General features: G+C 46.8%; 1 long non-coding RNA gene across 1 annotated transcript in view; it reads right to left on the bottom strand.

Annotated features, from left to right (window-relative positions):
- Positions 1 to 25,745, bottom strand: part of LOC308495901 — a 40,207-nt gene that overhangs the window by 5,933 nt on the left and 8,529 nt on the right. The window contains exons 2-5 of the long non-coding RNA XR_013993073.1: positions 24,545 to 24,612; positions 3,038 to 3,088; positions 2,502 to 2,588; positions 1,789 to 1,865 (exon numbers count right to left, since the gene is read on the bottom strand). This is a non-coding gene — a long non-coding RNA (uncharacterized lncRNA). The remainder of the gene's footprint in view (positions 1 to 1,788; positions 1,866 to 2,501; positions 2,589 to 3,037; positions 3,089 to 24,544; positions 24,613 to 25,745) is intronic.

The following is a 25,745-nucleotide window of genomic DNA, read 5'->3' as shown; positions in this document are numbered from 1 at the left end:
TGGATCATCAGTGGGTACTGCCTGTTCCCTGTAGGGAGGGTTCCCGACAGGAATCCCATGCTGCCTGTTCCTCATGAGAGGCTAGGAACTGATCCTCTCCAAACTTTTCAGCAGCTTGCAAGGCTGCTTGTCTTTCATAACTGATGAGAGTTTGATTCAGGATTAACATAACATCTCTCCAAGAGAGCTCAAAAACCTGGGTTAAATTTTGGAAAGCTTCTATGTATTTGTCAGTTCATCTGAAAACTTCCCTAGATACCCCTTTATGTGTCTGACGTCTTGTAAGGAAAAAGGGACTTGAACCCTGGCAGACCCAAATTCTCCTCCTGGCATCTCTTGTAAGGAAAGGAGATTTACTCTACACTGGGGACACTTCTGTACAGGAGGTCCTGGATATGGAGGGCAATTAGAAGGAGCTAGGGCAGGAATTGGCTCCGGAGGAAGAGCAGGATATAAAGTTTTGGGACGATCCGTTGACTGGATATTTGTTGAAGGGATCTCCTCAGGAGAGGAGGATCCCGCTGGAGGTTCCTTTGGATGAGTCCCCTTAGAAGGGGTCTCTTTAGGAGGAGGGAGGCAAGAGATCACAGCCAAAAGAGCTGGGTCAACTCTACTTTCTTACAGAGATCTGGGTTGTCCCTCAGGGCAATAAAAGACTGAATATAGGGCACTTATGACCATTTGCCCTCCTGTCTGCAAAACAGATCTAGCTGCATGATAGTATTGTAATTAATACTTCCCTCAGAAGCCCAAGTCTCCCCATCTTCCAACGAGTATTTAGGCCAAACCTCTGAACAAAAGAAAACCAGGCACCAGTTCTTCAAAGTCTGAGGGTCAAATGTGTCCCAATGTTTCAAGCTGCAATTCAGGGGGCTGAAGGTGCGTGAGGAGGAAAGGAGGAAGAACAGAAAGGTGTCCCTTTGGAGGTCTTCTCCCACAATTTGTTCTAGGGTGTCTCCCAGAAACGTGGGCCACAGACACCACACGACTGGTTCCGAGGTGGGTGAGGAGACACTGCGTGCCAGGATTATTTGCGCTTACCTGGGCGGCCTGGCCCGTGCCTCCAGTGGGCGCCTACCCAAATCTGTGTGTGTGTATGTGTCTGTGTGTGTGTGTTTGTGTGTCTGTGTGTCTGTGTGTGTGTGTGTCCCTGCCTGAATGTCTGGAACTGGCCCACAGGCCAATAAAGGCTATGGCAGAAAATGAGATACTTTAAGGCAGAGGGTATATGCCCCGACTCTGGGCATCACAAAAATTGATGGCACGATTAATATAATAGTTGCCTTCTAAATAAAGAGGTGTAAGCAGGGAGTATATACTCAAGGCTTGTAAAGAAGGCATGTGGTGTGGGCAGAAAGGTGAGGGGGGAAGTATTGATTCTCAATAGGTAAGCAGGGGTAAAAAGAGGAACCGGAAGCCCCAAAAGGCTTCAGATAAAGCTTCCTCCTTAAGGTAAAGTGAGTCTGGAATATACCGCCCTTCCCCGGGAATTTTGTCAGATGGCTGACAAAAGCAGAGGTGTAAGAGGAAAGTGGTGAGGTATTCGGGACTCCATGGGTGGAGCCCCCCGAAGAGTCTCGGCTGCCAGACAATTATTGAAGAATCCACAACAGGTGGAGAGATCACAAAAACAACAGGGCGATTTGGGGTGGAGATCAGGACACTTGCACCAGCGCTTTAAAGCTTGGAGATCCCAAGAGGATGGTATGAGAGGGAATGCTAAATGCCAGTAAATCTTATTTTGAGTGACAAGAGACGTCCTATAGAGACAGAGATTCATGTTCTCACCTTAAGATGTCTTGAGATGGGCCAGGAGTGTTGCGGAGGTCTCGCAGGGCAGAGACCCCAGACCAGTGTCTCAAAATCTGAGGAGAGACAGTAACAGGATGAAAGAACAGCAGAGACAAGGAGTCATATGCTGGCACCCTTACAGGCAGTCGGGCTGGGAAGGGACCAGAGGGACCTTTGGGACCCACTGTAGAGTAGCTATGGCCGAGGTCCCTCACGTGTCCACAAAGGCCCACAGTCCTGGCCATGCGCCAGCAGGCAGTCTCCTCATGGAAAGGAAAAAGGCAGTAGAAGGATATAAGAAAATAGCAGAGAGGGGGAGGGCAGCCTCCGAACGGCACCCTTACGGGCAGTCGGGCTGGGGGAAGACCCAGGGAGCCTTTGGGACACACCGCAGAGTAGCCACGTCAGAGGCCTGCAACTGCTGCCAAGCGCCTTTCACCTCAACTCTGCGCCATCTTTGGGCTTTACTCCACCCGAGAGAGAAAGCAAGAGGAAAGGCAGTTGGACTAAGGCCGACATTCCTCTGGCTCAGTGCCGGAGGGGATCAACCAGAGCCCGTCTGCCAAACCTTTATCTCTGTGGCGCAAGGTCGGCAGCCACACTAGTCACTTTTAAATGGCTGACGGAGGCCCAATATTTGTGTGACAGGAGAGACAAAAAACGATGAAGGCCTGTAGGTGGGCAAGTAGCAAGGTACAGATAATATTTACCTCTCCTTCAATCCCGGATGAGACCCCAAAATGATGTAGGATCTGCCGGCAATTTCTGGGTGTAGGCCCGGATCGTGTCTTGTGAAGCTGAAGAATGGACACACGGACCAGGGAAGGCAAGGAGTTGTAAAGGAAGATAGTGTATTAGAGGCAGGAGAAGAGGTTTCAGCTCCTGAGTGGGAGGGGGTCCCGAAACTGGGAAGCCCAGTGACTGAGGCAAAAGCCTTTTACTTTTATACCTTCCCTTGCCTGCTTGGGGAAGGGGGCTGGAGCCTCCTAATGGAATTCATCTATCAGGTTTGTCCTGTTTGCTCATGCTGAAGGGATTCACGAAATAACCTATTCCTATCTACTAGATCTGCTCCTTTGTCAGCTAAAAGGGATTTGAGATAATTTATTAACCTCCAGCTGTATTCTCCTATCTTTGTCCTGGAGTGAAGGAGACATTCCAGAACCTGGAGTTTCAGGATATGGCTGCTTTTTGTTTATTCCACCAGGGACCCCCCCCCTGTCTACCTAGCAACACATTAACTAACCTGTCTCAACAGGACCACCAGCGCTGCCACAGCTGCTCCACACCCAGGGAGCTGGTAACAAGATTATGGATACACGAGTCACTGCAAATCGTCATGATCACTGGAGCCCACTCACCTGCCAAGGCCATTGCAGAGGGGTTGGCCTCTGGCTCCCTGCCACTTTCTAGATCTCATGGTGATGCCTCTTGTTGGCAAAACTTAGACTGAAGCCAGAATGCCAGCAGCACAGGGCTCTGGGAAATGTCACCTTTATCTTTCTAGCTCCTGGGATACAGAGGAAACAGAGGAGGGGATGGATACAGATGCCAGTGCCTACAGATAATGTCCAGCCATCCCCACCTCCATGCCCTGGAACTTACTTGAACTTCAGCTGGGCCTGTAGTCCCAGCCTGGCCTGTGGTCACTACCCAGACTCCTGCCCCAAACTCGGCCTGGGTTGCCCCCACAGTCCTCTGTCAGGGCAGAGGACGGCCACCAGCCCCATCCATTCCCCACCCCACAACCAGCTCCTTAAACTGAAGTCCTCTTAACCCCAGCCTAGGTCCCTGGGGCTTCCTGGAGCTTCTTTGGCCTGGAACCAAATCCAAAGGCAGGCTGTCCCTGGAGAGCACTGCCTGGGAGGCAGAAAGTTCAGAAAGCCTGGGCTTAACGCATATATACATCACCTGCACCCCCCTAAGTAAGCCTCATTCTCAGAGGAAATTCATCCCTTAGGTCATGTCTCATTGGGAGCCTCTGAGATTTCTAAATACCTTTTTTTATAAACAGAGTAGACATGGTTCAAACAAACACATACACATGCAAGGTCTCCATGGAACTGGACACAGCTTTGCTGAGTCAACCTAGAATTACTGGCCAACTCACTTAGAAAGAGGTGGGGGGAGTATAGTGCTGGGAGAGGAGGTGTAGGCCAGGGACCGCAGCACCTGATAACCCATCTACCCACCTAACAATTCCCCCACCCAACAATTCATCCCCCACCTGACTATCCATCGCCCCTACTAAAAACCCATCTCCTACCCTAACAATCCAACCCCCAACTAACAACAAATACCCCCACCTAACAACCCATCCCCAACTGGCAACCCATCCCCCAGCCAAGGCCTTATGACTTGAGTGTCTTTGGGCCCAGACTGGGCTGAGAAAATCTGCAAGATTTGGGGGAGGGCAGATAAAGCTGGGGTTGCGGGTATTTAGAGAGAAACTCTGAGCAAATAAGAGTAGGAGTGAAGAACTTGGACCACCTGGGAGAAAAAATTCTGAGCTGGGCTGGAAATGGGGCCTTAGGCCCCTGCTTCTCTGCTATGGCCTTGGCAGTCCCCTTAACTAAACCTTCCTAGAGCTAGAATGATTGAAGTACAGCCATGTCCATGACCTTGAGGCTGCACATCCAGCTTAATCCACATCAGCGTCAGAGCGAAGGCCTCTCTGTCACTTGGGGATATTTATAACCCGCTTGCCAGGCCCCAGTACCTGGCAGGCGCCTGGAAACTAGGCCACGGGAGCCATGGAGGAAGCAGGCCCTGCTCCCTGCCCCAGCCTCCCCAGCCTGGGAAGGCTCCCAGGGAATGGGACCTGAGTTAGGGACGGAGGAGAAAGAGGCCCTCTGCCCCCGCTAGAAAACTCGGCCCACCCTCTGGGTGAGTGGGATTTCCTGAAAGGGCTTCACGTGCCCGTAATAAGCTTGCTCTGGGCTGCACCTCCCACCCACTCATAATGAGTGGTCCCTTAGCACATGGCCCAGCGGTGTGCCTCTCCCCCACATCTCTTCCCCACATCTCTTCCCCCTCTCAGTGATCAAACTGTACAAGAGCTCCCAGTGCCTGGGAGCAGGTCCACACGTGGAGTACAATGGTGAGGGCCTTCGTCCACTCCATCTCCCCACCCATTTTGCTTGGAGGTGTGCTGTGATCCCTAAGGACACAGACCACCTGGGGGCCCAGTGCAGGCTCCAGGGCTCTCTGCGTCATCTTGAGTAGTCTTGTGTGAAACTTTCAGTGTCTCAGTTTTCCTATCTGTAAAATGGGATTAACAGCGAGGACTTCATGAATAAAAGGCTCAGACGGGTGTCTGACACATCAGTGCTCAATGTGTGCTAGCTCATATAGAAGGATTATTGATCAGGAATAGAGGCACAGAGCCAAGCTGCATGGGTTCAAACCCTGAGTCTGCCACTCACGGGCTGAGTGACCTTGTGCCCATCACTTAACCTCTCTAGGCCTCAGTGTCTTCCTCCCTAAAATGGGAATAACAGTACCTACTACGTGGGGTCATTGTGAGGATTGAATAAGTTAATATGTAAAGCTCAAAGAATGGTGCCTAGCACACACTAGGTGTTCAATGAGTATTAGCTCTGACGATGATCGTGATTATTCTGACAAGATCTTCTTCTGGCCTCCCTCTCTCCTTCCTGCCTCCACACTCAGCTGGCACAGTGGCTCTCTCCTTGTGCACTTTCTCTTCCCTCTTCTTCCCTCCCAATTTAAATGCCGAACTCCTTTCAAGCTCCGCCTCCTCCATGCAGCCTTCCCTGACCATTTTGGTGGGCTTCGCGCTGCCTCCGTTTTCTAATCACCTAGGCCTGACTCCCAGCGTGATTCCTCTGAGTACATCTAGTGTCCAGACCTTGAAGCATGGCTCTGCCTAGCTCACCTCTCCTACCTCCTCAGGTACACAGAGCACAGCCTCACGCTCAGTGGACAGCAGAGAAGCCAGGCAGACCTGTCCTCCCTGAGTCTCGACCCCTTTAGCTCCAAGCAGGCATCTCAGGCAAGCATCCGTGCTCCTGGGATGGGGGACAGTGTGCCCTGGCCACCAACCATAGGCACGTGTGCGCACACACACACACACACACACACACACACACACACACACACACACTATGCTTATGCCCTGTAACCTTGTAAGGCACAACCTAGTTGTTTCCTGAGAAATAATCCCACATTTCCACTAATGACAACCACAGTGCATTTTCCCCGAAGCCCAGTCAGTTTCTGGATTTTTCAGTTTAACAGAGGTGCAGGCCAGCATGCCACCCCATCCCTGGGGCTGTGGAGAAGTGCACACCCAGGGGACAGGCAGGGCTACGGCAGGGTGTTTTAGGCATGGAATCCCTCTCTCCCCAGAAAAGGGCAAGCTGGATGACCTCTGAGGGGCACCACGGCACATGACCCCAGAGACAAGGGCCCATCATGGGGGTGGGAAAGAGATGGTCTTGCTGAAGCAGTGAAGCCCTTTCTGGAAGTGGAAAGAAGCACCTGAGTGTCATTATTTTCTCTCAGACAGTCAGCAAGTCAGCCTTTCTGACCTGCACTGTTAACACTTGCTGTCCCCAGGCCACACTCAGCCGCAGGCGCCTCAGAGGGCTCTGCTGACACCCCTCTCTCCTCTCCTCCATGGGCCACGCTGGGCTCCCAAGAGTGGCCTGTCCCCCAGGACCTGTGACAACGCAGGGAGCTGCCCCAGCATCCTCCACGGCCTCTGTCAGCGTTGCCTAGCCTTCTGGGGTGTGCCCTGGGGTGTGAGACAATGTCACACATCCCACAAGAGCCCCCTGTGGCAGAGGTCCCCTTGTTTCCTGAGCCGGGGCTGGGGGCAAGGAAGGAAGGGGTCCAGTTGGGGCAGGATGGGAGCACTTCCTCTGCACTCATTGTCCTTTCTGGGTGACAGAGGGCTGCTGTCACCCGCCTGAGAAGTCTAGCATCCACGTTGGCCTGGCCCAAAATGGGTGAGGATGGGAGGAGGCCCCTCCTGCAAGCTAAGCAGTGGAACCCAGAGCCCATCTCTGTGGCCCTCATTCCTCTCCCCTGCTCTAGTCTAAAATGGCCTTGAAACGATGCTTATACTAGTATTTGTGACTAGAAACTTAAAAGTAGCCCCTCTTTACCATGTTTGTCAATTATTCCTAAGGATAATACCTTCCCAAAGGAAAGTCTGTCTCGTGGAGGGAGCCCAGGCCAAGGGACAGGGGAGAATGAAAGAAGCCTTATAAACCCAGCTAAGCACTGGTCTGGGCACTCCAGGCAAATGCACAGTTAAATCCAGGCACTTCTTCACTGAACCGCATGGTGGTTATGCAGTAATACCAGCGGGTATTTATACAACACATCACAGCTGAAAGAGGCCTTCCACACCGTCTATTGGTTTGTTACCCATCTGCACTACAAGAGAGCAGTGGAAAGCTGTTTAATTGTCTTCCATCTAAGAGCGACGGCCTCAGAGCAACGAGATGTCTGGTGTCTCTCAGCCTAGAAGGATGTGTCAGATGCCACTGGCAAACTACCCAGATCTCCTTCGCCAGCAGGGTGGGCACCCACCCCCAAGCTGCTGCAGCGTTAACTGCTCATGGCTCATGCCTACATCCTCTCCAACGGGGCTGTCTTTAGCTGATAGGACAGGAGCCACGTCCCTGGGAGATGCCCAGGGGTTAAGCCCTCCATCACACGCCCTCCCGTGCAATAGCCCTTGGATAATGACACTGACGTAAAGACAGAAGCCAGCCCCTTTGTCTTAAGATGGGACAAAGTCTGCCGGACCATTCACACGGCAAGACTCCCTGTGGGATGAGGCTGAGGAGAGGCCTCACCTGAAGTGGCATCTTGGCCTAGATTCTTCTTCTCCTGCCTTCTCCTGTTCCCACACTCCCTCAGTTTCCCTCCGTGCCCTCTCATCAAATCACACACACACAAGTCCCCAGCTCAGACTCTGCTTCTAGGGAACCAGAGGGGCTACAGCAGTGTTTTTGATCCCAGATCTGTGTGCTCTGGGGCCCTTTCTGGGGCATCCTGGGGGCGTCTGTGGTGAGAATCGGGCCCTCTGCCAGGATCTCCTCTCCCTCTCCTCCTCCCAGAGGAGTAGCCTGTTCTTAACACCTTTCCTGTGAACCTCGAGCCCCTGCACCTCCCACATCCCACTGCCAGCTCCCTCTCTCCCTCCCCCATCCCGGGGCTGTGGCAGCCAACACCATGACCCACTCCCATGCACCATGCTCGGTGGGCCTCCAGATCGCTACCCAATGTCCTGACTTGTTAAGCAGTGCAGATGGCAATTAACTGCATGATATGAAAATATCCTGACCCTGATTATTTGAGGGAACAGGCCAGGCCAGGGAAAATTAATAAATGATGAGGGAGAGTATTTCCAGAGGCTCCTCAGCTGACCCCCACGCCAGCCTGCAGAAGCCTGGAGGGTGAAGGGGGCCTTTCCTTACCCAGAGTTCAGAGGTGTGGGGCAGTGAGACAAGAAGCAACGCCCAGGGAGGAGGCAAGCCAGTCTTCTGAGCAGTGACATACACAAGTGTTAAGGTTGCCACCCTCATCTTGCAGACAAACAGAAAGACAAAGGTGGTCCTCTGGATGTTCTCTGATGAATTGCATCCCACAATCGGTTATTCTAGGAGAATTCCAGTGACTTCCATTTCCACTCCCATATCTGCCTTGCCTCCCTTATCCCATTCCAGGAAGCAGACAGATTTCCCATTTTCCCCAGATTGTTAAGTCTGTGCCTTGCCCTGAAGTGGTCCCCGGGGGGTTGTGCCCACGGGGAGCAGCTGTCAGATGCCAGGAAGACAGAGATCTGAGCTGCTCAGGGCCTGTCCTTTGCCTGAACAGTGTATCTTTTTCCAGCAACATCTCACAACGAAGCCTGGGAGAGAACGAAGAAAAATTTATTCATGGGTCCTTTCATGTGCCAGAATGAACGCAAACGCTCACACTCACTCACACATGTGAACAGAAAGGGCTCCCATACTTTCAAAGCCTAAATGTGAGCATTGATATTTATGGGGGAGAAATATTTGCTTCACAGAAGGATTTGCAACAGGGCTTCTTTAAACAGTAAGCAACCAAAGAGCATGGAACATAGAGTTTGACTCACAAAAATGTGACTTACCTGTAAATTTCCAGAAGCCCATGCACGGCATGGGTGTCAGTGTGTGTTTGTAAACATGCAGAACTCATGCAGAACTCTTCATTCAGGTGGGGAGAGGGGCAGGCGTTTTCGATGGAAATCCACCCCAGAGCTGGCTGCTACAAGCCTAAGAAGTCTGGTCAGAAAGTGGGGCCCTCACCAGGACGACAAACAGCCAGTTCCTTCTCCACATCCAGCTAGGAAAGAGGGAACTAAACTCTTTATCCGGAGACTACCACAGACCCTGGGCTCATTAGCCTCCAAGAAGCCCTTCATCTCTGAATGTTCTCCTTGAACCCCCAGCCCCCAGTGGTTCGCGTTCCCACGATGTTTTGAGGAGAGTTGCTAGAAAAGAGCTTATTAACCATCTCAACCACCCCCCTCCTTGGATAGATGACAAAAAGAAGGCAGCGCCAGGCCCAGCGCCCAGCCTCTAATGCCACTATCCCAGCCATCCCGGTAGCGTATTGTGAGGCCAAACCCAGTGAGGAAGGCTTCTGAGAGGCCAGCCGTGCTGCCCAGGTTCCCCCAGCACCGTGCCTGCCCCCCTCTCATTTCTCTGCCTTGCCTCCTTTCCCTGCTCCAGGTGACAGATGTGTCCTCTGAGCTTTAGCTTAACTATCACAACCTTATCTTCTTATTAAGACTTCACCCTGCAGAGCCAACTACTGTGCCAGTCGCTTAGCTGGGGTCTCACAGGACCGTCTTGCTACCCCTTTTGATGGACTGAATTCCCAGGGACTTGAAGACAGAACAAATAGTGAGATTCAGGTCTCCCCGAATTCCCCGTCCAGAACTTGTCCCAGCAGACCAATACACACCTCTTAAAATCTAAGCTCCTTTTAGAATGATAACAATAAGGCTGATCATAATAGCAAATACTTATGGAAAAGAATAGCTGACACATATGGCACCTACTATGTGGCAGGCAGTGTTCTAAGCCCTTTGCATACGTTAACTCCTCCTATCATCACAACTGTCTAAAGGGGGTAGTCATTACCCCCCGCCCAACCAAGGGACTCAGAGAGGTTAAGTAACTTGCTTAAGGTTACACAGCCAGTAAGTGGCACAGGAAATTTGACTGTAGAGTCCAAGGTCTGACTCCTGGATCCCTTTAGGATCTGGCCCCTGCTGACATTTGTGACCTCAGATTTGACCATGCACCCTCCCAGCCTTGTTACTGCTCTCCGCCTACAAACACACCAGTCCTATTCACTCGTAGGGCCTCTACCTTTCTGTTCCCTCCGCCTGGAATGCTTGGCCTCCAGACCTTCCTCTCTCCTCGGAGAGGCCTAGCCTGACAACCCTATCAAAGGCAGCCACCCCTAGCCACCCCGCTGCACCTTTCATTCAGTATGCACCCATCTGCTTCGTTTCCTTCAGCATTTCTCACTACCTGAAATGATCTTACTTCATGGTTTGCTGTTTCTGCCACTACAATATTAACTCCACAGGCACAGTGATCTTGTCCCTTGTACTTCAGGGCAGTGAGCCGTGCCCCTAGACCACCTCTGCCTGGCACACAGTGGGCCCTTGATAGAGACTTCCTGATCAATGACCACTGTGTTCACATACCAGCACACACACACACACACACACACACGGTCTGCATACTGGAGTATGCCACGAGCGCACTCACAGCAGGCATCGCGGGCCTGTGATACAGTACTCTGCAGTGTAACACCAGATAGAAGTGGTGAGACCAGCTCAACATAAATGGGCTTTCTAACAGCCAGCCAATGCTAACGGGCCTCTGAGGACAGATCTATAATTATCCAGCCTAGAAGAATGCAGAACAGAAGAGAACCTCTGTGTAGCAGCCGGACCATCCCACCACCTGATCCAGGGCTTGTGTGTCAGGTGCCTGAAGAAATGGAAGACTTGATTAAAAGGTGTGAGAAACTGGCCCCTCCAGAGCTCTTGAAAAGGGAGGGGGCTGGGGTGGCCTAGTCACTCTAGTTACCTGAGTTAAGCTTGCTAAATAGAGCTGGGCCAGATGTGGGGCACTGAGGAGGCAGGTCTGAGATCAGATAGGGTGGGGAGGCCTCCCTCTTACCGGGCTCCCTGGCCCCCACCTTACCAGTCTCAGCCTAGAACCAGTGGGGGCTGGGGAGTGGGGCCATCTCTGCCCTGACAAGGAGATGGAGGGAGAGGGGGTAGGTAGCAGGGACCTAAGCTTATGGATGTTCTGACCCAGTGTCTAACCTGACTGGGGAATCTCCTTCTGGAAAACAGGTATTTTGGGAAATGCAGACTCATGCACCATGTGTGATCTGTGGTAGTTGAAGTATAGCCAAACTCTAGCAAATGAGACCCCCATGTTCTTGGCACTCAGGTCTTACCAATTTTGATGTTACTCCAAGCAGTGTGTGTGTATGTGTGTATGTGTGTATATGTGTGTGTGTGTCCGTGTGTGTGTATGTATGTGGTGTGTGTGTCTGTGTGTGTCTCAGTATGTGTGTGTGCAGGAGAGGTGGTGGTGATTCAGGCAGTAGGAGCAGTAGAATGCCTAGCCCCCGCATGGTTATAGGCCGAGATGTTAAATATGATGTCCTCAAAGAGCCGAGGCATGGCGGGGTGAGTGAGAGCTTACTCCAGAAGTGCCGTTAGTGGCATGGGGCAGGGTTAGCCCTCATTGGCCTGGCAGAGCCCTAAAGCCTCTGCTGCCCCCTGAGAAGGACCCCAGAGTCATGTACTGAAGGGAAAGGGCTGGGCAGAGCTCTCTATAGCATAGGGCTTGTGGAGCCCAGGCCTCAAGGTGCTTAGCAAGCCCAGGGGGTGCATGCCTCTGAAATCCTTCCTGCCAGAGGCGCTGACATGCCCCACGCACTTGTCCTCTGATTAGTGCCAGCCTCTGAAGCTCCCCTCTTTCCTCCCTTTACCTTTGTATTTTATCTCTCATGGAAGATGAGTCCATTCTCCCATCCCAAGGGGGAGAGTCACCTGAGTGCTGTGAAAGAGTTGGGACTCCAAAGACTCCAGGGACAAGTACATCCCTGATGTGGCTGCCCTTTCCAGCCCAGGGTCTGCACCCCTGCCAGCCTCTCCCAGTCCCGACTCCCCCTTAGGATTGTAGGGTGGTTTCCTTGTTGGGTCACCTCCTTTTCAGCCCCTCTTCTCACCTCTCTTCCACTGGCTGTGATTGGTGAAGGGGGTGTGGGTGGATGGAACCGCAGACCTGGGACAGAAGACCTGATTTCCAGTCCTAGTTCTGCTATTGAAGCTCTGGCTGACCTGGAGCAAAACACCCAATCCTCTCTAAGCTGTCATTGCCTCTCCTTTAAGACGATCTAAATAGCAGTGCCTCCTCCTGCCGTGTTTCTGTGTGAGCGCTGATCTGCGTGACAGCCGGTTGGGAAACACAATGGGCCATGTGTGTCACTGATACTGCAGCCTCGTTGCTCCCTATGGCTGCCCTCCTTCCAGGTGCCTCCTGGTTTTCTTTCCTTTCACACAATCAAAGCCCACGACTCGCATTTGAGCAGGAATGCAGAGCAGGAGACCACCCCACCTACAGGCAGAGATGGATGAGAAAAAAAACCCTTTTTCCAGCCCTGGAGAACATCACCCCACTCTCCCAGGCTCCTTCCCACCCTGGACACTCTGAGCTCCAGTTTCCTGGAAAAAGACGTTCTGGTAGGACCTGGGACCCCTCCACCACCCCAAAGTGTCAGGTCCCCAGCTTGACTGAGGAGTGAGAGCTAGGTCACCCATAAAAAAGCTCAGCATCATCTCCCGTCTCAGGTGAAGATTCTCAGGATTGCTCAGAAGGGGTGCAAGCGCGAATCCTGGTATGGGGAGGAAGTGGGCCCCTCCCATCATTCCTGCCCTTGTCTTCCCTTCCCTGTCCCACAACTCAGCTGTGCCCCTCCAATGACATCTGCATGATGTCAAGCTCTGCTCCCTGGCCAAGCGTCCTGGCCCACCTCAAGCCTGCCTTGAAGCTGACCCCAGAACACCTGCGTCATCCGCGGTCGCCACCCAGGCTCCAGCAGAGCCCCTCTTGCCTCAGGCTGGTGTGACCAGGTTTCTCTATGGCAGTTTTTATATCCTATTCCTCACTGCTTGGAGTCCCGCTTGGAGAGATGAAGTTAAGGCAAGAGTCTATTTCTATTTTTCACCCATCCAGGTTTCCTGGGTTTGGGAAAGAAGAAGGATGAGAATTAAAGGGAAGGGGCATTTGGGTCCGTGGCTGCCTGGGAGACTCCTACTTCCCCCTTGAGTAGTGATCACCCCCTGCGGCTTCAATGTCCCTAGAGCAGAGCAATGACCCCTTGAAGGAGTGAGATTGCTGTCCTGGGCGTCATTACGTTTTGTGGAAGGGTTCTGTTAACATGAAGGAATGGGCCCTCCACCAGTACTCCGTACTGGACAAGGTTGAGCGTAGGCGGGCAGTGTTCTTCACTGTGGTTTCTTGGTGCTTACGCCAAGAAAAATTGTGTAAGAGGATGGCTCCTACGTATGAGAGTAATGTGGCAGCAGTGCTGTCCTCGTGTAGGGGGATGCGATTCCCAGGGACTCGGGGCCCCGTGTTTGTGATGTCTGTCTCTGAAGGGCTATCAGGTGTTCTGCAGGGCCTTTTAGCTGAACATGGGGCCGTGAGGCTTATTCCCTTCTGGGCCTGGGAAATCGGGCTGCCACCTGCACCCCCCTGTGCCCACCTACCCTTCTTTCCTCCCCTCAGTGCTGGGGGGAGAGCAAAGCGGATATCACAGGAAGTTTCCAGCCCAAGACCTCACCCAGAACTGGGTTTCCTATGAAGATGGTGACCACTGTAGATGCTGAATCTGCTTGTGCTCAGGGACTCCAGAGGGCAGAATGGATCTGGTCAACCAGGGCTGCCTGGAGGGGGTGGACACAGGAGCCCCTCTTCCAGTCCCCGGATGAATTCAGGCCCATTATTACTCAGGCTAATGTCAGTATTCCTCGGCACACATGTTGATTAGAGAATTCTAGCATCGGATAAGGGCGATGGATGGCCTCTGAGGCCCTTACCTGTGCTAGCCCAGTGATCCTAGAACACAATATAGTGGCCCTTGAACAATATGGGTTTGAACCGCACAGGTCCACTTAGGTGCAGAACTTTTTCAGTAGACAGTTGGCCATCCGTATCCCTGGGTTTTGCACCTGCAGATTCAACCAACTGCAGATCGAAAACAGTCGTTTCGCTCTGCGGTTGGGAGTCTGTGCATGGAGGGCTGATGGTACCCATGACTCCGTGCCATTTTATATAAGGGTCTTGAACAACCTTGGATTTAAGTATCTGAGAGGGGTCCTGGAACCAACTCCTCAAAGATAGAGTGACAACTGTAGTTAAGTTTTCGGGAAGTCAAAGGGTACATGTGAATTTTCCATTGCACGGTGGGGGATGGCACCCCTAACTCCCACGTTGTTTAAGCTTCAGCTCTATATCCAATATTATTATTAACACAATGTAATTGGTTACAATATGCTCGATGGTGCACATAATTAATATATGGAGACTGTTAGCACTTCCACAGTGCTGTGTGCTACGTATTTAATTACTTAGTACTTCTCTGTTTATAAACACACAGCTTCCTGAGCTAGACCTTTCTCTACTGCTACTTTACAAATTAAGGAAATGAGGCCACAAACTAAAGCCCCCTTCCTCTCATTCCTGCTGAGTCGGGCAGCCCCCTTGATGTGGGCTGCTGAAGAAAGCTCCTGTTCGCCACCCACCCACTCTTTTTGCTCACTCAATTTGCTCTCTCCCACAAGCCCACAAAAGCACATCCCCCTAAACTCCAAAGCTGGAATTTCCTCCTCAGGCCTCCTCTCCCTTGGAAACAACAGTCAGTCTGAACTGATTCTGGTTGGACTCAAAACAAATCTCTTCCCCTCTGAAGGCCTTTGTCACTTTCTCTGATAAGTGAGGCCTGCAGGCCTGAGAACCTTGAAGAATGTGATGAATTCTCCTGGCTGTGAAAGCCACCTTGGACTGGGCTATCCTCCGGCCAATCCATCCTTGTCCAGGCAGTGTGTTCCTCAGACACAAAGGGACCAGGAGAGATACGTGAAAAGCACACCTGACTTTGCCACCCAGGACTGAGTTCCTCCGGGAAACGTGTGAAGACCTCAAGGTCTTGAGCCATGTTCTTTCATTTCTCATGACATGGGACAGAGTGTCTTGTATTCAGCAAGTCACTAAATGTGAATCGTTTAGATTTCTGTGTCTCCCTCTCACTGGGGCTGGCCCTGCCTTCTAAAGTTCATGGCTTGTGCGTTAGGATTCAGGACTTTGGGAATTAAGGAATGTCCTGGGTTTTGTATCAATTCCAATAGAGGCAAATGTGTTTATAGAAGTCTTACACAGCCCTGTCACTTACCAGGACTGGGACCTTCACCACAGAGGTTGGTTTAAACTCTTTGTGCCTCAGCTTGCTCATCTGAAAAATGTTTGGTGTCCTACCTCATGCCACGGTGTAGTGAGGATGACCTGGTATAGCACATTTGAAGTGCTTACTGGGATCTGTGTAAAGAAACACGAGCTTCCCCCTTCCCTACTAATAAATCCCTATCTACAGTGCTAAGAACCTTCCTCTTCTTGGAGCCTCAGAACTGTCAAGGGAGGTTAGCAGGGGCCCCGCCTCCTGGGCTCCAATATTTCATCACAGGTGCCGTGCTTTGGCCCATCCAGTGCCCTTGGAACATTCCATAAGGCCAGATCTCAGAGCTCCTCCTCTGCTGCCCTCCCTCAGAGCCTCAACTTTACCCCTCCCTCCGTATCTAGAGGGTGTCGTGGCTGGCCCAAGGACCATGACAATTTTTAGAAGCCAGGAGCTCATTATCACTTCCTTCTGTCCAGTGGGTCCAGTTCAGTTCCACATTTGAGAGGCCAGGGCCTCTCGCTGGGGTGATGACCAGGGCCTGGCCACAGCACATTTATAGGGGCGTCTGGAGCCAAGCTTCTTGACTTGTCCCATATGTGATAAATGCTGTGTCCTCAACGGCACATGTAGCTCCACACCCACTCACCCTGGGTTACAAAGTAAGAGTGATGGGTATCAGGACCCCCGAGGCCCCCAAAGCAGGGAGAAAGTGCACCCTGAGGCCTGAAGACAGACTCTCCTCCCTCTGCGTCCCGGCCCTGCCATTTTGTATTGACAGCCACATTTGCTGCCGCTGCCACTCCTGCCATGGACGGCCTCGTGAGACACGAGAGTGGAGGACAAGGAAAGAAAAAAGTCAGGGGACACACCCATGCTCTGAGTTTTAGAAGTCAGTCCCCTATTCCACTGCTCCAACCAGCACAGAGGGTTTCTTCTCTGTCTCTCTCTGTCTGTACACACAAGTGCTCACTTCCAGGTTTCAAGCTGCGGGGAGACCCGTGGAAAACATATGCTAAACTCACCACCAGTTTGGTGGTACTTGGAATCCTGGCTCCTCGGCCCCCCAGTTTAATTACTGGTATTTACTGTTCAGAGACTTTAAATACTGTGTTTCCCCAAAAATAAGACCTAGTCGGACAATCAGCTCTAATGCGTCTTTTGGAGCAAAAATTAATATAAGACCCGGTGTTATGTTACGTTACGTTATGTTACGTTATCCTATCCTATCCTATCCTATCCTATCCTATCCTATCCTATCCTATCCTATCCTATCCTAAAGACCAGGTCTTATAGTAAAATAAGACTGGGTCTTATTTAATTTTTGCTCCAAAAGATGCATTAGAGCTGATGGTCCCGGTAGGTCTTATTTTCGGGGAAAGAGGGTAGCTGCACCATGCATTCTGTCCAGGATTTATAGTCAGTGGGAGGGAGAAGCTGCCATGGGTTTATCTTATCTTACCTTGAACAGGACTCAATGAGATTTTAAAACCCTATCAAGTTATAAACCCGTGGTCCTTCTCCTCCTTCTAGGAGGAAGCAGACAAGCCCCGGCTGATTGCCTCCTTGTCCTACAACCCCATGAAAACACAATTGCACCTATTCACTTATTCACTTATTTAACAAATATTTCTTAAGCACCCATTCCGTGCTAAGCCTCTTCTAGACACTGAGAGTACAGCAGTGAATAAAACAGACAAAGCCACTGCCAGACAAGGCAGTCAGGATATAAATAAATAATTAAATATATAATATGTAGGTGATAAGTACTATTATGAAAAATAAAGGAAGGTAAAAGGGTGGGAGTGCTTTTTTCTTTCTTCCTTTCTCTTTTTAATAAAGGGTAGACAAGCAGAGCCTCTTTGAATAGGTAATGAAACCTGAGGAGAACGTAGGAAAATGTGAGCTCTCTAAATATCTCAGGCAGAGCGTTCCAGGAGGAAGAAATTGCCAAAACCCCTTGAGGGCCGAGAGTATCTAGCATATATGAGGAAGAGCCAGGAGGCCCCTGTAAGCCTGGAGTGCGGGAAAGCAGGAAGGCCGTTGAGAACAAGACCAGAGATTGGTGAGGGGAGGCAGATCGTGGGTGACCATGTAGGCCACCCTTAGGACTTTAGGGAATGTGAAGTGACACTATCACTCACAGAGAAGCGTGACGCGATCTGACTTATAGTTTATAAGAGGATTGATCTGTTTTGAGAATAGATTGGGGTAGGAGAGTACGAGCCAAGAAGGAAACACATACTACATCAAGGAGGCTATGAAATAATTTAAGAGCGTGAAAAACGAGGGCTGGTTCAGAACTAGTCAGATAGAAGAAGTTAGAAATGGTTGGGTTCTGAATATACGATGAAGGTAGAATGAAGTTGTTGACAGAGGAAGTTTGGATAGAGAGAGAAGGTGAATGATCAATGTGGAGTTGCTATGGAGACCATCCTGCAGTCACCCTGCTGACCCAGGAATCTCCAACCCAACCTCCCTGACATCACGATATTCAGCCACTTAATGAACACTCCCTGGGTGAGTGGACTCACTACCTCACATGACAGCTTTATTCAGTCCTTTGAAGTTCTTTCTAATATTCACTGAAATGCCATGTCCCTGTGTTACTTTCTCACTCTTCCTACATCAATATAAGGCAGGTCTCCATTAGCTCCCACAGACAATCTTCCAGATTCCCAGCAGAGATGCGCCTGGCCTCTCCCTTAGCTCATCTCTGCTGTCAGTGCTTTTTTCAGTTCCACCGGACATGCACAAATTCCAAGAGGCAGCAGCTCCAGGTCTTCTCCTAGGTAGAAGGGCCAGGGACTGATTGTCCTCTGAGCTCTTTCTAGAACAACATTCAATGAGTCACATCCAGACCACAGACATACATTCAGCAAATGCTCTCAACTCCATTCTTTTTCCCCGGTGGGGAGATATGAGAGAGCTAGCTTAGATGTTGCTTCCTTACCACTGAGAAAATCAAAGCAGTTTGAAGAGTATTTCCTTAGACACCCCCCCACATCACCCCACCTATCAGTATCCATGTCCACACTCTCTGCTTTCCTGTCCATTATAGTAAATTAACTGTCTGTGCTCCTATCTAAAGCCAATTCCTCCCTTTTTCCACTATATTCCAACCCTTTTCACATATTCAAGAACATTGAAAATTTGAGGGAACAATGGAATAGAACTAATATTGCTAAGAAGGAATTTGAAAACCTTTCATAGAAGTAAAAGAAAACCTAAATTTATATAAGGGCCAACCATGTGCCTAGGAAAATTGACGGAGTATGATCAACTCAGAGACATAGCCAATTAAATTATTAGACTTTAGAGACAAAGAAACAATACCCAAGGCCTCCAGGTACAATACCCATCATACCTACAAGAGTATGAAAATTATATTCGTATCAAGATATTCAAGAGCAACCTGAAAGCAAGGCAAGAGTGGAGCATTATTTTCAAGTAACCTAAAAAAAGGAAATAAATTATGAGCCAAGGACTTTATATGCGGCAAAGCTATCATTCAATTATCAAGGCTATAGAAAAGCAAATTATATATGCAAAGAATGAGAGAATTCTGTACATGAGCCCTTCTTGGCCAACCTGCTGGAGGATGAATTGTATTCAATCAAGAAACGACTGGAGGAAAACTTTGGCAAAAGAATGATGGTGAGCATGTAGTGCATTTAAGTGGAGATCTAAAATTTAAACAAGGAGCAGGGACAAGGGTTGAAAATAAGTTGTGAATGTCACATGTTGTGACAAAGTAGAAAGAATGCAACTTAAAAGCTGATTCAAGAAAGAAGACAGAAAGAGGAAAGTAGAATAGGTCATTGTTGTATAGGGAACAGGTAGGAATCAAATTATATCACCCAGAAGTGGCAATCCAGAGAGTAAAAGGTTAAATAAGAAAAAAGGTAAATAAGAATATTTTAAAAGACATCAAAGCAAAAGTAACTATGAGAGCAAACACATATACTTTTATAAATATCAAATGAAAAAATGTAAAAGACATTTTATATGGAGAAGGAAACAATAAAAATAACATAATACATAAACTAATTATAATATGAAATGACATAAGGAGTTGACATCCAATATGTCAGTCATATCAATAAATGTGAATGAGATTAACTTGCCTAGTAAAAGAAATAGATTTTCAAAACTTTGATCTCTTCCACATGCAGGAGAAACATTTAAAACAAAGTGATTCAAAAACCAAAAAATAAAAGGGAATGGGAAAAGTTATGACAGCTAAATAGAATAGCTCTAAAACAAGGATAGCAAGCCAATTATTAGATAATGGAGATTTTAGGGCAAAAAGCATCAAACAAGACAAATATTAGGTTGGTACAAAAGTAATTGCGGTTTAAAAGGTTAAAAGTAATTGCATATTCGTATGCAAAAAGCCACAATCTACAATAAAATATATCAGTTACTAATATCTCTGCACTAGATTATGTACAAACCACCTATTTATAAAATATAAATTGCATCAATGCAAGGAAAAATAGAGACAATAACAAGAGACTTTTACAAACCTCTCTCAGTACAAAAAGGGCACATGAACAAAAAATAAATAGGCATAGAGAAGATTTAACCAAATCAATGATAAATTTGATTTCATAAATATGTATTAAATGCTACACCCTTTAATAATGTACTTTCTTCTCAAGCAGACATGAAACAGTCATTGAAATTGATCATATATAAAATCACAAAGGAAAGCTAAGTAGGTTCTGTAGTAGGAATATGGAATTATCTGATCGCAATGCAGTAAAAGCATAAATTAAAAGCAAAATTTAAAACTACCTCACCAAAGTTGGAGAAAAGACCTGACTTCACTCTACCCCCTAAAACAACACAAGATTTGAACAAAATATATGAGACAATGGTTTTCAAGATACCAGACATTAAGCCATGAAGGTCAGCGATCCTGGAAAGTTGAGGAACAAATGAAATGAGTTCAACCATTTCACTAGCTTAGTGTCTGGAGAGTTTCCAGGCCCCAGTGCAGGGAAGAGGAACCCAGGAAGAATGTGGTGGACCCCCTGATTTGAGAAGCTGAGAGTCTGAGGAGATCACGTGGCTAGAGTTCACAGGACAGAGCACCAGAGGGAGGAGAGTTGCAGAGGGTCCCATCAAGTATACAGCAGAAAACTGGTCAGTATATACATATGAGAAAACTACCTGTCTTAGTCCATTTAGGCTGCTAGAACAAAACAGCACAGGCTGTTTTATGTATGACAGAAATTTATTTCTCCTAGTTTTGGAGGCTGGAAGTCCAAGACTGGGGTGCTAGCATGATCAGGTGAGGGTCCTCTTCAGGGTCCCAGATTCTCATCATATCCTCACATGGTGGAAGGGGCTAGAGAGTTCTCTGGAGGTTCTTTTATCAAACACTAATCCCATTCATGAGATTTCCACCCTCATGACTTAAGCACATCCTCAAATCCCCCTCCTACTAATACAACCACCTTTTGGGACTTGGATTTCAACATATGAATTTTTGGGGGACACAAACATTCAGACCATAGCACTATCCAAAGCCATAGAAAGAACATCTTGAAAGGATAAAAGGAAACACAGCCAGGTACTCTCACAGGACCAAGAAGAGTGTCTGCTCCAACTAGCTGAACTGGAAAACCTCATAATTCATGTAGAATTGTATAGGATCTTGCCTCAGGAGTAAGGAATAATTAGCCCTAGTCTAAATCTGCTGTGGCTCAAATAAGAAATCTTTAAAGGAAGACTTGAAGGGACTTAACTGTTTCCAGGTAACTTAACTGCATCCTAGAACAAAGCTCAGGAATATTTACAGGAATACAAAAATGTCCGACACTAATAAATTAAAACTCATAATGTCTGATATCCAATAAAGAATTACCTGATATGCAAAGAAACAGGAAAATATAAATCCTAATGAAAAGAAAAACAATCAATTAAAACCAACCAGAAATGGACACAACGTTAGAATTAGCAGACAAAGACATCAAAACAGCTATCACTGCAATCCATATATTTAGAAAATTAGTATGGAGATATAGAAGGTGCTTAAAAGACCCAAACTGAACATCAATGGATGAAAACTATAATACTTGACATGAAAAATACACTGGAAAGAGGGGGATCCAAGATGTTAAAGTAGGTAAACACTGTGCTTGCCTCTTTCCGTGCTACATTAAAATTACAACTAAATTATAGAACGATCAACCTGGAGAACCATCTGAAGTCTAACTGAACAGAAGTCTGTAAGTAAGGATATAAAGAAGCAGCCACGTCAAGACGGATAGAAGTGGAGATGTGAAATGGCCAAACCCACGCTTACATGTGCTGGTTGAGAGCTAGGATGGATAGCTCTGCTGTATAGGCCCCCTCCAAAGGAGCAAAGGACCCCTGCCCCACACTAGGCACTGCAGTCTGGAATATCGGCACCAGGAAGAGGAGCCCCAACAACATCTGGCAGTGAAAAACAGTGGGGATTCTGACCATCTGGGTGCAACTGAAGTTTGCAGGAAACTCAGATATCCTCTTAAAGGGCTCATGCACAGATCACAGTAGAGCACCATCCAATTAGCCCTGCAAGTAGCACACCCAAAGGGTGGTCTCAGAAGGTACCAGAGCCTGCTGGGACAAATCTCACTCCTTGGAGTAAGCCCCCAACACAGGAGCCCATAGTCTCTGGATATGGACAAACACCACAGCCAGTCAGCCTGAGGGATCACTCCAAAAAGGGGATATAACCCCTGTCAACATTTATGCACCCATCATAGGAACACCTAAATATATAGAGCAATATTGACTGACAAAAGGGAGAAATTGACAGTAATACAATTATAGTAGGGGACTTTAGCACCCCATTGACACCAATGGACAGATCTTACAGATAGAAAATCAACAAGGAAACAGCAGCCTTACATTACACACTAAAGCAGATGGATTTAATTGATATTTTTAGAGCATCTCACCGTAAAACAACGGGATATACATTCTCTTCAAGTGCACATGGAACATTTTCCAAGATAGACCATGTTAGCCAACCAAATAAGTCTCAATAAATTCAAGATTGAAATCATATGAAGCATCTTTTCTCACCACAATGGTATGAAACTAGAAATCAATTACAAAAAAAAAAGAAACAAACTGAAAAACACACAAACACATGCAGCTACATAACATGTTACTAAATAATGAATGGGTCAACAATGAGATCAAGGAAGAAATCAAAAGATACCTTGAGACAAACGAAAATGAAAACACAACAACCCTAAATCTATGGGGCACAGCAAAAGCTGTGAATTTTAAGAGAAAAATTCATAGCAATACAGGCCCACCTCAAGAAAGAAGAAAGATCTCAAATAAACTACCTAACCGTACACCTAAAGAAACTAGAAAACAAAGAGCAACAAAGTCCAAAGTGAGTAGAAGGAAGGAAATAATAAAGATCAGAGCAGAAATAAATGAAATAGAGTCCAAAACACAGTACAACAGATAAATGAAACCAAGAGCTGGTTCTTTGAAAAGATAAACAAAGTTGATAAACTTTTACCCAGACTCATCAAGAAAAAGAGAGAGAGGAGCCAAATAAATAAAATCAGAAATGAAAGAGGAGAAGTGACACCTGACACCACAGAAATACAAAGGATTATGAGAAAATACTACAAAACGTAAATGTGTATAATAATTAACAAGGAAGAAATAACCATTTAGTATAGGAAAGTTTTAAAAATGTACCTACTTTCCACACACATATGCAAATAAATTGGGTAGAAGGAGTAAGGGATTGAGTAAAACTCCAGTGATGATGCATTTTCATATGGTTTGACATTTAGAATCATGTCAATATTTTACATATTCAAAGAATAAAATTTAATCAACATGAGGGAAAATATATTTATATCATCTCTAAGTATCTTCCAACAAATTATTTATTAATTATAAAAGAAAAAAGTAATAACTTTACAATGGAGAAACCTATCTGAAAACATCTTAATGAAGTAAATCAATGTTAGCATGATCAATAATGGGGAAAACATCGTCGCCCCCTTACATATTTCACTGACAAAGACAAAAATCACTTAAGTAGTGTTTCTGCCAAAAATGCATTAATTGAATCTAATCCTCAGGAGACCGCAGGCCAATCCAAATTTTGGACATTCTGAAAAATAATGGTCCTATAGTCTGTAAAAATGTCAATGTTACACGATACAAAAGAAGAATGAGGAAACCATTCCAGATTAGAAAGACATGACAACTAAATGTAAAAGGTGACTCTGGATTGAATCCTGAGCTGGAAAACGATTGGTATAAAGGACGCTATTTGAACAATAGATGAAATTAGAATATAAATTGTTGATTAGATAATAGTATTATATAGATGTCAACTTTCCTGATTACTCGCATGCTCCTATGAGAGAATTTCCTTATTCTTAGGAAATAATTAAGTATGAAGGAGTAAACAGACACAAAGTAAGGCAACTCAATATAAAATGAGAGAGAGGGCAGATAGAGAATGATAAGGCAAATGTAGCAAAATGTTGACCATGACTAGATCTGAATAAACATCTAGGAATTCATGTACTACTATTGCAACTTTTCTATAAATTGGCAACTAAGACAAAACGAATATTTAAAAAAAAGAAAACTGTATTCATACCACCCCCATAACAGTCCTTATATCCAATGAGTATCTCAATGTCTGTATTCCATAGCATGGCTTAAGTTCTAATATCAAATATTTATTGTGAATCACGAATCTCCCTGCATAAAAATGCAAGCTCTCAGGAACAGGAATTTTGACTATTTTGTACAATGAGGTAATCTTGAATTTCTAGAACTGCACCTAGCATTTAGTAGATGTAAACTAAATATTCTTGAATGAATTAATAACTGTTATAATTGGATAAAATGGGCTCTAGAGTCATATGACCTGTGTCCAAATCCTTGCTCTTAATGTTACTAGATACAACATGGGCAAGTTACTAAACTTCTGTGGAATTTAGCTCCCACTTTCTCTGGAACTTAGCTCCTAACAAGTACTTACTTCAAAGGGAAATGGGAAGGGCAATTTCAGAAAAAGTGGTGGAGTAAGGCGTCCCAAAAATCTGTTCCTTCTCAAAAGCAATGAATAAACTGGCAATACTGTGAGAATCAACTTTTTCAGAACTCTGGAATCTAATCAAAATTTTATGGTAAGCAGGGAAATGATTAATCAAGAAAAACCAGATGAGCCTCAGTAAGTGAGCTTTGTGACATTTTAACTTACCCTGGCACCATCTTCCACTCCCCAGCTTGGCAGTGGTCAAGGCAATAGCGGGCATTTCCAGTAGGTACCTGGTTCCAGGGGAAGCAAAACAGACCTTGTTCTCAAACAACTGTGATTTTTGTTTTGACCTGTCTGGTGGCTAATTTCACCTAACTCAGGAAATTCCCAGGATTGAGGCAGCCACCCAGGAAGAATTTGTCAAAAACATTTAAAGGCAAGGAATAACAAGCCTGGGGGGGAAAGGTATGAAATGCTTTAGGGAATAAGGATTTTGAAAAGCTGCCACATATTTCTGGGTACCTAGAAGGCCATGCACATGCTCAGAAAAGACCCAAGAAGGCCCTACCACTCTTCCCTTTGGCTGACCATCAGCTTTGCACAAGCAGGAAGTGAAGGCTAACCTGAGATTGTGAACTGTCTGGCTGAGGGTTGAATGCCTAGCATGCCCCCATATGAACAGAGTCCATCTGCAAAGACTGGGAGAGTTTTTCTTTTTCTTTTAGTTTTATGTATTTAAGGAAATTTCTGTAAAATCACTAGCTGACCATTAATCTAACAGAACAGATTTTTATGACCACACATGACAAAGGATACATATTTTACAAAACTAGCTCAGAAAAGTCACAAAACAAATAAATAATAAGAGAAATGCAAATCAAAACCATGATGAGATATTATTCCACACCCACTAGAATGGCTTAAAAAAAAACCAGACAGGTGTTGATGAGACTATGGAAAGACTGGAATCCTCATGTATTTCTGGTAGGAATGTAAAATGCACACCAACTGTGGGGAAAGCATTTTGGTAGTTTCTCAAAAAGTTAAAAGTAGAATTACCATATGACCCAGCAACTCCACTCCTAGGTATTGAGAATTAAAAACATATGTTCAAACAAAAACATGTATACACATGATTATAGAAAATTATTCATAAAAACCCCAAAGTGGAAATGACCTAAATGTTCATTAATATGCATGATAAAAAAAATATGGTGTATCTACAATGGACTATTATTTAGCCCTAAAAAAAAAAAGTACCGATACATGTTACAACATGGATAAACCTTGACAATACTATGCTAAGTGAAAGAAGCCTGACACAAAAAGTCATATATTGTCTGATTACATTGACGTGAAATGTTTACAATATGGAAATCCATCAAAGCAGAAAACTGATGAGTGATTGCCAGATATAAGGGGA

This window comes from Rhinolophus hipposideros, assembly GCF_964194185.1.
Source record: "Rhinolophus hipposideros genome assembly, chromosome: 3".
Classification (NCBI taxonomy): domain Eukaryota; kingdom Metazoa; phylum Chordata; class Mammalia; order Chiroptera; family Rhinolophidae; genus Rhinolophus; species Rhinolophus hipposideros.
Note: the sequence above shows the minus strand (reverse complement) of the source record. Positions and strands in the feature narration are given on the sequence as shown.